At 38.5% G+C, this 18,085-nt stretch overlaps 2 long non-coding RNA genes across 2 annotated transcripts in view; both read right to left on the bottom strand.

Moving 5' to 3' along the window:
- The window catches only part of LOC135199199 (uncharacterized), a 200,651-nt gene that overhangs the window by 87,708 nt on the left and 94,858 nt on the right, over positions 1–18,085 (bottom strand). The window lies entirely within an intron of this gene.
- Positions 11,437–18,085, bottom strand: part of LOC135199198 (uncharacterized) — an 8,047-nt gene continuing 1,398 nt past the window's right edge. Inside the window, exons 2-4 of the long non-coding RNA XR_010310969.1 lie at positions 13,678–13,957; positions 13,300–13,483; positions 11,437–12,570 (exon numbers count right to left, since the gene is read on the bottom strand). This is a non-coding gene — a long non-coding RNA (uncharacterized LOC135199198). The remainder of the gene's footprint in view (positions 12,571–13,299; positions 13,484–13,677; positions 13,958–18,085) is intronic.

The following is an 18,085-nucleotide window of genomic DNA, read 5'->3' as shown; positions in this document are numbered from 1 at the left end:
CTGTCGTCTGATCACTACTCATATGATTAACTTTGTATATAAAAGTATGTGTATATAACTGTTAACTTTGTATATAAAAGTATGTGTATATAACTGTATTGTAGTATTTTTGTATACGATGTAAATTATGTATAGCCTAGTATTTATGCATTATATTATTCAAGTGTTTGAATGATGCTAAAGTATTTCAATATCTGAGGAAACAGTAGTAAATTTCCCCACAATGAGTTTGGGTACATATGTATATCTAAGATGACTTAAATTATAAAAGCCTTTTATGTATAAGCTAGCTTTTGCAACAACACATATCTTACGAAAAATTACTTATGTGAAGATGGTTTTAGTAGTACAGGTAGTCGTCTACTTACGACCTATTCAACTTATGACAGACCGACTTTACGACAGCTACGACAATATAATAATATATAATAATATTTAATTTTTATATTTGGCTAAAATACGTCGAGCGCGCGTACGATAGTTTTTTCCCGCTACCGGCAGCGCGCTCATCTCGAGAGATGCTCAGCTTTCGGCAGTGTTTCGTGTGTTTGAGTCCTTGTACGTGGTTACTGGTTAGCCTATTTTGTACATGTTTCTTTGCTCCAAACCCCAATCAAAGATGTCTTCAAAAAGAAATTCTTGCTCAGTTTCCAAGCCTGCTAAGAAAGCAAGAAAAGCTATTGATCTAGACATGAAAATGAAAGTGATAAAGCAGTCTGAAGGGGGGGCAAGGAAAGTGAGTGTAATAGCCCGCGATCTTCACTACCGCATTCTACTGTGTCAACAATTTTAAAAGATAAGGAACGTATTCGTGAAGCAGTAAAGGGTTCAGCACCTATGAGATCAACTGTGATAACAAAACAACGAAGTGGACCCATACACGAAATGGAAAAACTATTAAATGTGTGGATTGAAAGCCAACTCCAAAAACGTGTCCCATTAAGCCTTCACTGCAAACGAAAGCTTTAAGTATTTTTAAGACGTTGAAGGAGCGTGCTGGAGCAGATTATACCCAAGAATTTTCAGCAAGTACAGGATGGTTCAAACGATTTAAGAAAAGATTTCAATTGCATAATGTCCGAATCACGGGTGGGGGGGGGAAGCAGCGAGTGCAGATGAGGAAGGTGCGAAAAAGTTCATTGAAAGTTTGGATGAAGTCATTGTAGAAGAAGCCTATTTACCAGAACAAATTTTCAATATTGATGAGAGCGGGTTATTCTGGAAACGAATGCCGGAACGCTCCTTCATTTACCAAGAGGAAAAAGCCATGCTTGGATTTAAGGCATCTAAAGATAGGCTGACTTTGTTGCTTGGCGGTAATATCGCCGCGTTTAAGCTGAAGCCACTTTTGATTTATCATTCCGAAAACCCGCGAGCTCTTAAAAATGTGAATAGGCATACGCTACCAGTCTACTATCGTTCCAACAAAAAGGCATGGATGACTCATGCACTTTTCGAAGACTGGTTCATAAACTGCTTTATTCCCCAGGTTCGTGAATATTGTTTCGAAAACACTATTCCATTCAAAGTGTTATTACTTTTGGACAACGCACCCGGCCATCCACCTCATCTAGCCGATCTCCATCCCAACGTGAAAGTGACATTTTTACCACCCGATACAACTCCCCTCATCCAACCTATGGACCAAGGAGCTATTGCTGCCTTTAAGGCAAATTATCTAAAAACCACCTTTTCCCAAGCTATATCTGCTACAGATGATGATCCTGACTTATCTTTACGTGTTTTTTGGAAAAAATACGATATTCTTAAATGCATCAAGAATATATCTGCAGCATGGGAAACTGTGACAAAGAAATGCATGAACGGCATTTGGAAGAATTGCGCTAAACGCTATGTGAATACTTTTGATGGGTTTGATAATGAGAATGAACTAATAATGATACGTGAAAAAATTGTGACATTAGCCAAAGGTCTATCGTTAGAATGTGAAATGGAAGAAATCGAGGAATTGCTTGACAAAGAGTCGGAAGAACTAACAACTGAAGATCTGATTGCGCTGGAAGAGGAAAAAGTTGCTGAAGAAGAAAGGAGAGAAGCAGCAGCAGAAAAGGCGGATGAGGGGGAGGAGGAGCCACAAAGAATGTTCACGACTAAAGGCTTAGCAGAAGGTTTATCACAGTTAACAAAAAACTTCTAGCTCATTTTGAAGGAACGGATCCAAATACTGAAAGATTTTCAAGAATTGAACGCATGTTTCTTGATGCTGTTCGCCCATACCGGGAAATTTATGAAGAGAAGAAAAAAACAGACCATTCAAACAAAAGCATGTTTATGTTTAAACCAACATCTCGGTCTACCCCTGTCCCCACTACCAGTAGTACTACCACAGATGAGGATGACCCAGATGATCCCCAGCCATCCACCAGCAGACAATAATTTCTTTTTTTTTTCAAATTTCAAATGTTTCGTAATTTTTATTTTTTCTGTATATTCATGTTTTTTCTGTACTGTAAATCAATTCTATCTATGCATTACTGTAGTTTGCCTGAAATTTATAAAGTAAAAATAATTTACATACTGTTAAATAAAACTTTGTGTATTACTACGTACGTACATAGACGTGTTGGCAACAGTACAAACGGTCGCTAGAGATAACAGCAGACGATGTTTTGTTTTATATTTTCAGAAGTAAAATTTTTGTTCGAAAAATGGTAAGATTCGTATTTTTGTAATTCATTTGTATTTCTGTTTGCAAAATAAATCAAAATATAATAACAATTATGTATTTAATTCAAACCTATAAATAAATAAAAGTATATAATACGTGTAGCCGATGTCAATGCAAATGGCGGATAAGAAAATGTAAACAGACCAGACAGATGGTCTGAATGCCTACAATAAAAATGATATTGTTATGATACAATAAAGTTTGTTCATACTTACCTGGCAGATATATATATAGCTGTATTTTCTGAAGTCCGACAGAATTTTAAAAACTTCCGACACACGCAGTGGTCGGCCAGGTGGTTAGTACCCATTCCCGCCGCTGGGAGGCGGGTATCAGGAACCATTCCCATTTTTCTATTCATAATTTTTATTTCCACTGTCCCCTGAGGGGGTGGGTGGGTACTTGATTATATATATCTGCAGGTAAGTATGAACAAACTTTATTGTATCATAACAATATCATTTGTGTTATGAAACTTACCGTCAGATATATATATAGCTGAATCCCACCTTTGGAGGTGGAAGGGACAGAATAGAAGGATTTTGGAAACAAATGCATGCAGATGATTTACATCTTGGTTCCACCTGTTAGCATAGCTGGCTTCGTGGTTATGCCACGTAAGTCTGCTTGTGCTACTAGAGTTGCCAGCGGGAGTAGAGACCCTATATAGCTGGTGCACTCCAGATGATTCTGTCAACAGGGGCGAGACCACGACGTGACTAGACCATATTGACCATACCATGAGGGCTAAGAAGTAAAAATAAAAATATATATATATATATATATATCACCACCTGACCAACCTAGCCAAAGTTAAGTGTGTTAAACTAAGGCTTAAGAGTTAAGAAGTCGCCGTTGTCGGCGACTCAACAACTAAATTAAGAGCTCTTCCTAACCATTTTCTACAGGATAGGATGAGTGGTACTTCTTGCCCCCAAGATTGTGTCTGCAGACACGTATGGCCCTAGCGAGCAGCAGATCTCATATGCCATCTTCACCATCTCGCAGGGAGTGTGAAGTGAACACAGAGTTGCTTCGCTAAAACATGGTACTCCAGGATGTTGCTGAGTGCCTGCTCTGTTTGAAATGCTTCCGAGGCCGCGCCCTCACCTCGTGAGCATTCAGATAAAAAGATTTCAAATCTTCGGGCGGGCAAACACAATGAAGGAGCATTTTTTTGAAAGAACTCCTTAACACTAAAGCCAGGCTGTTCTTCGATATGGGCAAGTCTGGTCTTTTTCGGAAAACTGCAGATTGCCGAATGACTTCGACTTTCTTGAGTTTTTATGTAGATAAAACTTGAGAGACCCGACAGGGCACAGGACTCTCTCTGGCTCCTGCCCACTAACTGTGCCATCCTTGCTTCCAAGCTCCTGGCCCAAGGACCAAAACGGGTTACCATTCTTAGGCCACAACGGAAGGGTTAGAGAGCACACCGCTTGTGTTCTCTAAAGCCAAAACTTGTGACGATGGCTTAAAATCTCACTAACCCTCTTTGTCGTATCTAGGGTGGTTAGAAGAAGGCCTTCCTGATCACATGCAAGAAGTTAACAGGTAGGAGAGGTTCGAATGCTTTGACATCAAGAACTTCAGACTACGTCTAAGTTCCATATTGAAAGCTTCGATCTGGACATGCACAGTCAGTCCGTCTGTACTAAAGTCAGGTGACCGACCAGTTGACCAGTCAGACGAATCAAGGACAGCAAGGCTGTACCCTGAAGACCATAAGGCACTATTCTTCGCTGAAGGATGAGTGTCTGGACTGCCTGGGCGATTCAATCTAAGCAAACCTTGGGGGTGTATCAACGCAACCCAACGTCGTCAGCGAATCAACTCCTGACTCGAGCTTCTGGTGCCAGGAGAAAGGAGCGAGGAGCAAAAAGGCGATTCAGTCCCGAAGGAAGAATGCCTGACAGTCCAACCTGGTCTCATGTTACACGATCATCGGGGGTGTATAAACGCAACCGACTTCGTCAACAAGAAACTCAGGGCTACTATATGTCGCCTGATCTCGCACGAGTGTCTGACTCCGAGAAAACAGGTGAGACAAAAAGTAGATGATGAGCGAGGTTCGAGATTCCACAGAACTCAAAGATCGTGAAGGGCTTTGTTGTTTGACAGACGCAAATCTCTGAGCCCAAAGGCCGTCAACAACATATTTGCGTATTCTTTAATAGTTGTGACTGCCAGCTTATCCCCATTCTTCAGACGGAAATGTAAGACGGTAATCTTATTCCTGTCAACATCTCGATAGCCTGAACTAGTCAGACTCAGAGCGGAGAGGTTATAGGTACCTTTCGAGTTAGAGTAGACCGACTCTCTCGGAAAGGTCCTTGGAAAGTGAACTAGGAAGTATGACCTCTGTGAATCCAGGATCCTGAAGGCCAACATGGGGCGATCAGCGTCATTGTCGCTCCCTGTGACGTCATAAATCCTCTTATTACATTTCAATATCATAGGATGGCGTTTAATGGTACCGATCCCGGATCGAGAATAAGGGAGCAGAAAAGAAGAAGCCTCTTCGTCCTCAACATATCGAAGAGAAGAATGAAAGGGCGTCCCTAAAGTCTCCACAACTCTCAACTTACTTCTAAAGAAAGATTCCACTCGGAAGTCAATAGTTGCTGCCGTCGATCTAGACGATTCGTACGGACTTTTGCAATCCTGTAACGAACCTCTAGAGGATCGTTACATTCTACGCTGTTGTTATAATAGGCTTTCTCGTAAACTCGAACAGGGACCGAGAGAAGATACTTCTTAAGATATGAGAGCTGTGGAATATCAGAGTTGATCTGGACCACTGGTTCCCAAAACTCGTTACGAGGACTGGAGGGACTACCGAATCGCTTTACTTTTCTTTCGATTAAGATCCAGGACATCTGAAACCCTATCCAGATGTCCGGCACCTTCTTTCTATCACCTCAGTGATAAACGCACTGAGAGATGTTCAGAATCATTCCTAGATCTTGAATAATATTTCAGTTTCCCGGTAGGAAAAAACTGTGGTCTGAATTGCAGTCTATTCGGGGAAACAAACTTCTTCAGGAAGGAAATGGTCCCCAGCAAGCTCATCCATTCCCTCCCCGAGTATGCTTACTTCCCTAACAAGGCTGCGCTTTGCCTAAGCAGGAGAGCATATAAAAGTGCAAGTGTTGCGGTAGACTCGTAGTTCTATACCGTGGCGGTTAACGAGCACCGAAAGGATTAAGAGATAACTCTGTTGACATAGTAAGGCAAAACGAATGCAACGTTTTATTCATTCACGTAAGAAATCCCCTCAATCTTAGGCTAAAGTCCGTGATTGTAGGGCAGAGATACAGTTAGTCAGTCAATCCCGCAGGAGAGACGTAACCGCCCAGCACAGAGATACGGTTAGTCGTCAATCAAGCAGGAGAGAGAGACGTAACTTACCGCGCATGACAGCGCCCGATCTGTTACTGGCTCGGTTGGACTGGAGACAGACACAGCGTGACAGCAGCAGCAGCAGCTTACGAACGTCCGTCTCTTAACTTTATGTCTGGGTTGCCAGCTACCCTATTCTACGAAGAAATAGGTCCGTTATTTTTTGAGCAGAAAAGACTCTCAAGCTGGTATATTTAAGCGAAACAGAAAACGCTAAATATATAGATGCGTTTGTGTCGTCAGAACACTACCATACAACGGTAAAAGATAAATCGGAAACTCCTGGAAGGCTGCAGGGAGTAACGATTAAATGTCCAAATTAAAATAGACAATAGACCTCTCGGTTGCCATCCGAAAGAGGTAACTACAGCAAGCGTATATGACTTGAACCAACCAGACGTAAAATAACGCAAGGCAAAATATGAAATTATATCACAATAAAGTTTGTTCATACTTATCTGGCAGACATATATATAGCTGAATTCGGAAATACAGCTACATACATATCTGACAGGCAAGTTTCATGAACAAAACTTAAGAGAATCGAAGCAGTCCAGCTCAAGCTTCTTATGTTACTGACATAAGCGTTCATTGACGTAGTCTACAAGTCTATTTCTTGTACGAGTCTGCGAATGACGAATGAGAGCTCTTCCGAATCTTGTCAATAAGAGCTTATTCGCTTACGCAATATCAAGTTAATGAGAATGTTTGTCAATGAGAACTAACCCATTTACGGGACAAAGAGATATTTTGTCATGAGGGGATACCCAACTTACTTGACAAAACGAAAGTATTTGTCATGGGGGAAAAGTCCTGAATTGACAAACGTAATCCAGGGAGTCAAGCATTTAATTTTTCCGATTCCCGTCTCAAACGAGGAAGGGGCAAGAATCCTGTTAAGAGACTGGGCTTACGGCAGGTAGAACGACGATGTTCAATTCGGCAGCGTAGTCCCGACTAGAAACTAACAAAATCTATCATCTGAAAAAAAACCCTTTCAGATGGGCTAAAAAAGCTTGCAAAATTATCCTGGGAAGAGGAAGAAACTCTCCACCAGCTTCCTCTCCCGTATCACAACTAATGTCTGCTAAAGCTTAAAATTTATTGGCAGTATGGCAAAGGAAGTCCTGTCTTGCGCTTTCCTGAAGAGCGTCCTTTTGATGAGTGCCTTTGCAAGAATCCCACTGAACGTTGCCGAGAGTCCTGACGTGCAGGACATCGAGACCTTACATAACCCGTAACTGCCTTATCGCAAAGTCTTGACTGCGGTAGTGGCAACTTGAATTTATTGGCAGAATGGCAAACGTTGCGGTAGAGCAAACGAGATCTTCCCTTGAGCTTTCCTTAACTCCATCCACCTATGCGAAAAGCAATATTAATTGACAGAGACCTCTTGAATTCATGAAACCGATGTCTTGCTGGGTTTCGAAGAAGAAGTTGTCTGTTCACTTTAAACTTCCTCGAAGCACTGCCTACTTCACATTCTTTGCAGGTGAGGTAGAAGGTATCACCGGAGGTAGAGGTAAACATTCTTTAGGCCCATATCTGAAACAAGAGCTTGAAGAGTTCAACAGAAACGTTCAGCCAGGCGACACACCTGGCGGAGTGCGCTGGTGCACGCTCGGCGTCCACTCGGCGCGCGCTCGGCGGTCCACTGGAGCTGCGCTCGGCGTCCACTGGAGCGCGCTCGGCGTCCACTGGCGCGCACTTGGCGTGCCACCCGCGCGCGCCTGGAGTCCATCCGAGCGTCCCGGGCGTCCGCTCTCAAAAGCTTCCTGCTACTATGACTTCTCTTACGTATTTCTCGGTGGAAAGACGGACACGAGTTCAGGCGACGTTCGCCTTCTTACTTCTCACTGAAACGCATAACGAGAGAGAGAGAGAGGACGTGAAGCGTCCTCTTCTATAAAGCTTCTATTTAGAGGGCGCGAGTCCTTCCGAAAGCTCCAACCCCTGCATGGGGAGGACGCTTCGGAGGACGAGAAGCAATCTTTCAGGATTCGTGCACGCGCACGCACTTTGGCAGTCTGGGGATTTTCATCAGAAACTGCCGAAGGCACGCCAGATCGGTGGGGGTTCCTTGTAACCCTCCTTAGGCTTTCGACATGCTCCCTCCCCGGGTCCTGGGAGTCAAGCAGAGGTCCCGGCCTAGAGGCGAAACGAGGCCGATCTGACGCACCCTCCACTACACAAGGGGTATCACTGCACTTCTGCACTTCACTTTTACTCTTTAAAGCAAGCACTTTCGATTCTAAGATACGAATCGAAAGAGTATCAGAGAAAGGGCAATTCCTCTCAGACACTGCTTAGGGCCCGAAGGCAACACTGCAGGGTTAGGAGTAACAATTACAGAAGTAGCACTTCACAGCAATGAAGGAGAGCGAGCACCTCTCGTAGACATATTCATAGCCCGTAGGCCATACTACAGGGTTAGGCAAAATAAAGTCTACAGGAAGGTTAGCAGGTTCACTACCCTGACTTTTGTTACTGATTAATTGCGTACATACGAATCATACGTCTTCCTTACGGAATTAGACATGTTTACTGATTAATTGCGTACATACGAATCATACGTCTTCCTTACGGAATAGACAAAGTCTCACACTCCTTACATGACAAATCTCAACAAAGAAGCAAGACCCATACCCCTCGTACATACCAAGTGCGGATCTACCGAAGCTTTCGGTAGCCACACCCTATCTTTGCAGACAACCCCGTCTGAAACTAGCCTAACTAGATTTAGATATTTTATGCAAAAATGAATCAAATTCAAATCAATTTAAGATAGCGTATGCCTACCCACAAATCCAAGTAAATAAATCAAAAGACAATTAGGATACTTAGCGGCAATGAAGTTTCCAAAATCCTAAGACGGAGGTACTGAAAACAGGTGTTTTCAGCACCAGCGACAGAAAAATTATGAATAGAAAATGGGAATGGTTCCTGATACCCGCCTCCCAGCGCGGGAATGGGTACTAACCACCTGGCCGACCACTGCGTGTGTCGGAAGTTTTTAAAATTCTGTCGGACTTCAGAAAATACAGCTATATATATATCTGACAGGTAAGTTTCATGAACAAAATGTTAAATACAGTAATAAAAGTAAGTATTAATCAAGGAGTTTGAGCATGATAAGATTTCATATGCTAAACGTAATAATAGGTACTATACATGCACCCTATTTGGGATGAATAAAAATAAAAGTATATGTAGGTACTAAGTTGTCAATGAAAATGCAAAACGAACAAATACGTACATGTACACGCATGGGTTGGATATGGTAAAAAGGATAAAAAGACAGCACAAACATGATTCAATTTATTCAATATGCTGAAAGAAAGACAGTATACATTGCATACTTTGGATATAATATATGATAGATAGTATGCGGTAGGTACAGAATACATGTACATAGGCTATGTGGTTCGTAGGTATAGAATAATGTACATAGGCTAAGGGGTTCATCGACTTATGACAAGATCAATTTACGACAGCTCTTCCAGAACCTAATGCCGTCGTAAGTAGACGACTACCTGTACAAATGATAGTTATTGTATCGTTAAAAATATCAAAGTGAACGAAGTCACAAGTCGATTCTATGTCATGTTTTTCCTAAATGCGTTGACTTAAAGGAGAACGTTATTTTGGTTGTTTTATCACTCTCACAAACCCATAACAATGCAGTGTATGTATGATAATTCTAAACTATTATTCACTACCAAAATAACGATGATATTTTGTATTGAAAATTAATGTTACATATATTCCAAACATTATTACTACGTAGCATGAATAGTACTGTAAATATTTCGAAAGATAATCTTGCTGTGAACGCTACCATAATTTGATTTTCATATACGTACGTACATTTTGTCAGCTGGCTGGCCTCGCATAGATAAAATTGATTTCACTGATATGGAATTACTCCACGAATAGCCTTTTTATTATGAAGATATGATGACTTAAAGGAGAACGTTATTTTGGTTGTTTTATCACTGCCACAAACCCATAACAATGCAGTGTATGTATGATAATTCTAAACTATTATTCACTACCAAAACAACGATGATATTTTGTATTGAAAATTAATGTTACGTATATTTCAAACATTATTACTACGTAGCATGAATAGTACTATAAAAATTTCGAAAGATAATCTTAATGTGAACGCTACCATAATTTGATTTTCATATACGTACGTACATTTTGTCAGCTGGCTGGCCTCGCATAGATAAAATTGATTTCACTGATATGGAATTACTCCACGAATAGCCTTTTTATTATGAAGATATGACGATAATATATAAGGTAAAAAATGCTTTTATGTATTTCGTTTACGCTTCGTCGCCAATAACAAACAGCAATACTTACGATAATCTATGACAAATAGCGTTTGTATGACTTAATTGTTCAGAGAAGTTATACGAATACTGCCAAAATAATAATGAAGTTCGAATTAATTTTAGCCTTAATGTTATTACTACTGTAAATTACATACCACTACTATTAAAATTTCTAAAAGTTTATCAAAAAAAAACAAAAAATGTCGCTTTGAACGCAACCATATACATAAACCATTTTCGTACGTAAAGGTATATGCTTACATTTTGTGGCTGGCCACTCCGACGATAAGTTGAGTGCAATGATGTGGAATTATTCTGAATAGGCTTATATGATGAAGATATGACTATAATATATATGGTAAGAATGGTTTTTATTACCTTTTATTGTCAGTTAATATCATAATGTGAATCTGTTTGTGTACGTTGGTGGTTATCGCACTGCAACTACGCTTAGCCTACCAATGAACGTCGTACATAAACCTTGAATTGGCTATTTATTTCGAAGATAGGACAATAATATATTAGGTGAGAATGGTTTTATTACCTTCCCAGCAAACACACAAGTATTGGTCATACATTGACCCATTGCCGGAGATCCAGACTTTCGGGCATTGGTACAAATGATCAGTAGCATCGGTCCAATTTATATCCATTATCCGTTTGCACACCGGGCCCTTAATGGCACTGTGTTATAAGAATGTTGGGACAATACATGCAATCCATAATCACGCCAATGTGTGTGTTGGACCAGTAGTGGAACAACTCTGGACTTCCAACTTTCCTATTTTGGGCAGATACTGGTACGATTACCAGTATCCAATTTATGTTTCATTATGGATTGCCAGACAATTCCAATGCATGATATGAAAGAATTAAATGTGATATCTATGTACATCACTCTGCTGTATCTAAAGTTTGAAAATAAACTATACAATGAAAAAACGGACTCCTTTGGCAGTTTTATTCAGTGGTCTTAGATACGTGATCAAACCTCACTGGAAGAAATGTTAGAAGCTCGATCTCCTTACTTTACCTTTTATCAGCACTATAGTTACATGCATAAAACATTGTATAGTTTATTTTCAAACTTTAGCTACAACAGGGTGATGTACACAGATATAAAACATTTCTTTCATATTCTTCCGGACAAAAAGTATACCCTTATGTATCTGTATGTTGCAATATTCATCTAAATTTATTTTGATAAAGTAGTATAGGGTGATGTGGCAATTAGGTATTGACAAAATTATTTTTGAAAATAATTTAAACACTTTTATGCAAACATTTATCAGTCAATAGAAACAAATCCATACTCTTTTTAAAAACTGTTCTGTGATCAAGTATTGTGGCTGTCATGTAAACAATAATTTCAATAAATGCATCAACACATAAAAAAATGGGATTCCATTATACTGGTGTTTAACATCAAAATACATAGTCACAATTAAAATTTTATTAGAAGGCAAAAAATTGTTAACAAAACAGTTGCAGTAACTAGTACCATATATATACTGCATTCTCTATATCTCACTACATACTACATAAACTCTCCTTAATTGTTTAATATATCTGATTTCTATATACAATATTTTAGAAAAGCTAGCTGATGATGTAGTAAAGGAAATTATAAATATTCATGGATTTCTGTCTAATGTTTGTTGTGACTTCGTGCAAGATGGTACATCCATTTAATTTAAAAAAAAAAAAAAAAGTAGTGCAGGAACACAAATTGCCATTCATTAAGTACAGCACTGTATGTACTAGATAAAAGAATGATACTTCTCTACATCAAATTATTCATTTAAATATAAAAATTATTCATTTAAATATTATAAAAATCTAATCAAAAGAGACTGACAATAATAAGATAAATTTGAGTGATAAACAAATTACATGAATATTTATAATTTCCTTGACAACAGTCAGCAGAAGTGCTCTATATTATATTCCTTCAGGATCCCCACCAGAATTAGGTTGAGATGAATTGGGACTCTCATCTTGACTTTGCTGACTATGCAAGTCTTTTGGTCTTTTCCTTCCCACGTATCTGTCACATGCATTTTTTTAGATAAATCATCACAGTTTTCCCTACTTCAGTTTCATCAGTTGATAATTGTGTCTTGTTCACCAGAATATCTGAAAAGGATAATCAATATTAGTAAATTGCATATCTGCAGTACTACGCATAGTCCAACAATATAAAAGCCTTTATATTCAGTTACTTATACCACTATTATTACAATTTGAGTTAAAATCTAAGTTAGAAAAGCATAAACCTCTGAACCCAAGGGGTCGAGTAGGAAAAGTAACCCTATACAGGGAGGTAAAAGTGGACAAGAAAAAAATGGTGCAACTTTGTGTACTCTCAAGCAAGTGAACTCAAATCCAAGACAGAGGCTATGGCAGTATCCAACTTTAGAAGTTTTGATGTCAAAGTATTAATTCATTTAAAGGGTTAAGAACTTTAGAAGTTTTGATGTCAAAGTATTAATTCATTTACAGGGTTAACAATTAAGGTTTAAGTCCTTTTTAACTTGTGGGATTTGATTTTGGTGTTAACCCCTGCCAAGGCTAAATGATAATGGCACTTACGGTTTCTGTGCTTTAACATTACACTGCACTTTTATAATGGATTACTTTGCATTACTTTTGAACCTTACTGAATGTGTGGATGAAATACAAATGCAACTCATGTTTTGAAGATTTCACATACAGTACTTATATTTTGACTATCTACCAGCATCTATGGCACTTCACTGCATCTGCATCCCCATCTAAAAGCTAGCAATAGGCAGTACTACAAAGTGCCAATTTACACACTGCAAAAGTCATACCCTACACCTAACAGCATTATACAGCACTCACTTATTATAATTCCACACAATGTCGTGTTCTCAAACCCTTTCTTGCATGTATTTGTTTTAGTCTTCCAGCCAAGACGACCTTCCCAGTTGAACTCATACTGGAGTCCACTTGTCATGCAGAAGTCAATCATGATTTTGACTGCTGCTTAGATGGTTGCTCCCCCAAGAATCTGGAGTCGATGTACCTAGAAATAACATTCAATAAGACTGGTTATACGAAAGTTTTTGATAATCATTAGTAATGAAATCATGCTACACACTATGGCCTTTTCTTATCTTTAGTAATGTCAAAGTAAAAGTAATGTCAAAGTAAAAGTTTTCAGTACTGAAGCGTAATAAACATCATTGTGCATATCACGGTAACTGACATGTAGCTTACCAGTGACTTTCTAAGGGCACTGTCCCCATTTATCTGTTGTTCAAAGTCCTCAAAGTCTACATATCTTTGTATTGGTAGCAATCCGTCCAGCAGGGATAAATCAGGTCCAATGGTGCAGCAGCCTGAGTTTGTTTCAAATGTTCGATGGTACCTATCATTATTTCTAGTGAATTCTGCTGATCTTGCACCCTACTTTCCAATTTCGTCATTGTCATCACAAGAGGTCGCATCACTTCCAGCATAAGAGGTTGCATCACTTCCACCATAAGAGGTCGCAAGACTGAAAAAGAAATCAATATTTTCCAATATCTAACCAGAAGTGTGTTAATTTAAATGTAGTTAGCACAAATCTCTTTTCACAAATAGCTTCACCAACACAGGAAATAAAAGCTGATTTTATTGGTTACACAGGTACCATCTGATTTACAATATTCAATTTACTGAAAAATTGAGGAAACTGTCAACAGATACTCTTTGGAAATCTGTATAAGCAAAAAGAAAAAAGGTTGATAGCCCCACACACACACAGATTGCCAAGCAATTAGTAAGCTAGGAGAAGACATTATTTTCACATCCATCGTTGTTAAAAATTTCACCACTAGTTGCGTGTGTATGTGAATTATTTTCTACAGTAGCTTTTTTATTTCCCTTGCAAAGTTCTCTATATTCCTTAAATTTTCTTTCTGCATGACGATTCAAGGTCCATGTATTTGCCATAATTAACAATCCACAGCTTCACAATTCTTGAACATACAGGGGACCTGAGACAGAAAAATATCAAGATATGGTGTGGGAAAAGCTTACTTTTGGCTTGTTGTCCTAATTGAAAGTGGGTACCAATTTTATGAATGGCAAAGCAACTAGTGGGAGGTGTGATGTAAATTAATTAGCAGAGGGAAAATTCAGATCTGGATTGAAAGGTAAGGTACAGTTGTGTTGTTGGAGGAGACATCCAGCCAGGTCAGGGAAACAAACATGGCAGAAGGTGGAAAACAAAAGGTCATGAAAATTGAAGTCAGAATGAATTCCAGGGGTAGGCAGGTCAACCCTTCAGAAAAGGCCAAAGTAAAAGAAGCAATAGATAAAACTCTAGAGGAGTGACGTCTCCTTGTTAGACATCAAAGAATGTTCAAAAGGTAGGCCTCATGACAACAGTAAGCTAATAGATTTAGACCATGATGATGATTTTTTAGCTACATCCACCCACAAGGAATCGACAAGTGATAGGAAGAAGTCATGCCCATGTGGGCAATGCAAGGTCCGGCTAGGCCCAGAAGACGAAAGCCAAGTGTGATAATGCAAAAAATTGTTCTGCACAGACCTAAACAAGCCTCAAATGAAGAATTTCTTGAGGTCGATAAAAATGACAGAAAAGGAAAAAGGCCTAGATTGGTATTGCAGTTACTCAAAGAAGATTGCAGATCATGCAAAGAAATTAGAACAAGCAATTGAAGAAACTGAGAAATTGCTGAAAACAAGCTTATATAGGTATTGCATGAGATGCTAAGAGGAAGAAAACACTAGTATTTGTATAGAACGTAATGGAGGGTACAGGCAAAAAGGGTCAATAAGTCAGAATGAGGAAATTGCTATGAGAAAGGATAGAGGAAAAATCCCAGATCACCAAGAATTTTGGAAATATGGTGTTGGATGGAATAAAAAGTGCAGAGAAAGTAAAAAAGGAGAATAAATCAATTGGAGAACTAAAGTTACTCACAGAAGATTGCAGATCATACTAAGAAAAATTAGAAAAAGCAATTGGAGAAACGGAGATTGTGCAGAAAACAGGACAGTCAGCAATCATTGGAGCTTCATGGAAGACCTGAAAACCCTAAATGAAAACCTAGTGAAGAATATGGAAAACACACAAGGTACAATCACGGAAAGGACCACTAAAATAATGTCAAGACTAGAGAGTAACTCACCTAACCCTGACAACAAGCAATGCTTGAAGAGCTAAGCCCTAAACAGGGACCACGATTAACAGAGGGGTTGGAAAGAAAGCAAAGAACATGGGAAAATCAAAGTGCACCTAAAGATAAGGATAAGCTAACAAGAGCAGAGTGCAGGTTCTTTATGACAGGAAAGTGCAAGAAAGGAGACTCTTGTGAGTACCTGCGCTTACGACAGGAAAGTGCAAGAAAGGAGAGGACTTTAGTGAGTACACAATGCACTTACGACAGGAAAGTGCAAGAAAGGAGACTTGTGAGTACCTGCACAAGTGGAAAGCAGAATTTAATAAAAGATCCCAGACAGTCATGGGCAGGAAAAAGAGGTAAACCAAAGGACAGTATATAAGTTCTACAAAGAGGGCTATATTGTAAATATGACAGGAACTGTAAATACAGCCACAGAGTCATTAGCCAGAATAGGACTATAGTACGACGAAATTAGGTAGACCAAAGATGAGAATGTATATGCGTTTCAAAGAGGGGCACTGCAAATATGGTAGAAACTGTAAATACAGTCACAGAATCAGAAGCCAAAATAGGGCTATAATAAATGGAAAGGCAAGGTACCAAGAAATAAGACACGTTGACTATGAGCCAGAATAAAAGAGCAAGCAGAGATGAGGATGAGCAGTATATGTGCAGGTTTTAAAAAAAAAAAAAAAAAAGATCAATCAAAGAAATAGCAGAAGAGCAATCAAGAGCCCTTTATGGACAATTTTGGACAAATAGCTTGGTAAATACATGTACCAAATATATTATAGAAATTAATGGAATGAGATATGCCAAAAAAAGTACCAAGAAATGAGACAAGTTGACTATGAACCAGAATAAAAGAGCAGGCAGAGATCAGGATGAGCAGTATATGTGCAGGTTTTTCAAAACAAAGATCAATCAAAGAAATAGTAGAAGAGCAATTAAGAGCCCCTTATGGACAATGTTGGACAAAAGGCTTGGTGAACACATGTACCAAATATAATATAGAAATTAATGGAATGAGGTATGCCAAAAAAGCACTGAATAAGGAAATAAAGATAAGAATTAATCAAGATATCTAAAAGACTTTCAAACAAAAGAGGAAAGAAATAAAGAAGCTGAGGTTCACAGATAACTTCGAGGAAAACAAAAACATAAGGGAACTGGAAACAAAGGACGCATGTATTATAATGAAAGCCAGACTGAATATGTTGAACTTAAAGGCTAGCTTCCTGGGTAAATTTCAGGACGAGGTCTGTGATATATGCAGTGGAGGAGGACATCACCAAACATTTATTCATGTGTAAATCAATTAAAAAAACAGATCAGGACATAAATATAGACACGGAAATCCCCTAACAGAAAACTGGGGGAATACATAAGGATAGCCCACAAAATTAAGAATGTTCTTATACCTGGAAGCGATGGATGTCAAAGCTAAGTAGCATTGCCCTGCCTCAGTAATATTAGGAAAAAGAAATGAAAGGGGGTTGGGTTAAAATTAAAGTAGAAATATTGTGTTATATCTAATTTGGAAACATCTTTAATATTTGGGGGTTACTATTGTTGCAGAAAAGGACAATAGACATGAATTAAAATACAGGTAGTGTTCAAGTTACAATAATTTGTCTTACGATAATCTGATTTTACGATGGGGTTAACAATTAATACTGATACGACAATATTTTGAAATTATTTTAAAATTTCACTCGCAATGGACGCAGGCGGCAGAGTACACTCAGGGAGCGAGAGAGACCAAATTACAATAGCCTAAATTTATCCCGTCTTCTATTCACAATAGCCTAAATTTATCCCGTCTTCTATTAAAAAAGTCTGAAAACAGCAAAAGAGAATGATGAAGGTATTGTTTTAACGTTATAATTGTGTAAATGTAAATGTGTAGTCATGAACAACCGAATGATAGTAAGCAATTACCGTAGTCATGTTATAAATGATATGTAGCATAGGAATGATATTTTTATGCAGAAAGTTATTTGCTATAGATCAAAGCTCAGCAAGGAAATATACTGCTAATGACTATCATGCAATAGCAACAAGGATAAAACTCCTGTAAACTTGTGCCATCGAACACAACCTTAGATAAAATTGTGCCATTGAACACAACTGTTGATAAAATTGAGAGAAAATCATTTTATCAAAACTATTGGGCTTGAAAAAACAAATTTTACAGTTTTTTTTAGACCAATAAAAGATAACGCAAAGCTTGTATTACGTTGAAACCAAGTGAAAATAGTGAACGGAATCATGTAATTTTTTTTTCACACAAAAAAACATGCCCCTGATGCAATCTTTTCATGAAAAAAATAATTTAGTTCACAAAAAATGTATTCAAGTCATATTTCAACTTAAACACGTTGTCTAACGAAAAATGACCTTGTCTCATATAAGTAAAGTATCTGGATATTCATTTATGCTAACTAGAAGCTAGAAAATTTGCTCATAATTGAGTTAAATATGGCGAA

The sequence above is a fragment of the Macrobrachium nipponense genome, chromosome 25 (genome assembly GCF_015104395.2).
Source record: "Macrobrachium nipponense isolate FS-2020 chromosome 25, ASM1510439v2, whole genome shotgun sequence".
Classification (NCBI taxonomy): domain Eukaryota; kingdom Metazoa; phylum Arthropoda; class Malacostraca; order Decapoda; family Palaemonidae; genus Macrobrachium; species Macrobrachium nipponense.
This window is presented reverse-complemented; position numbering and strand designations above follow the sequence as displayed.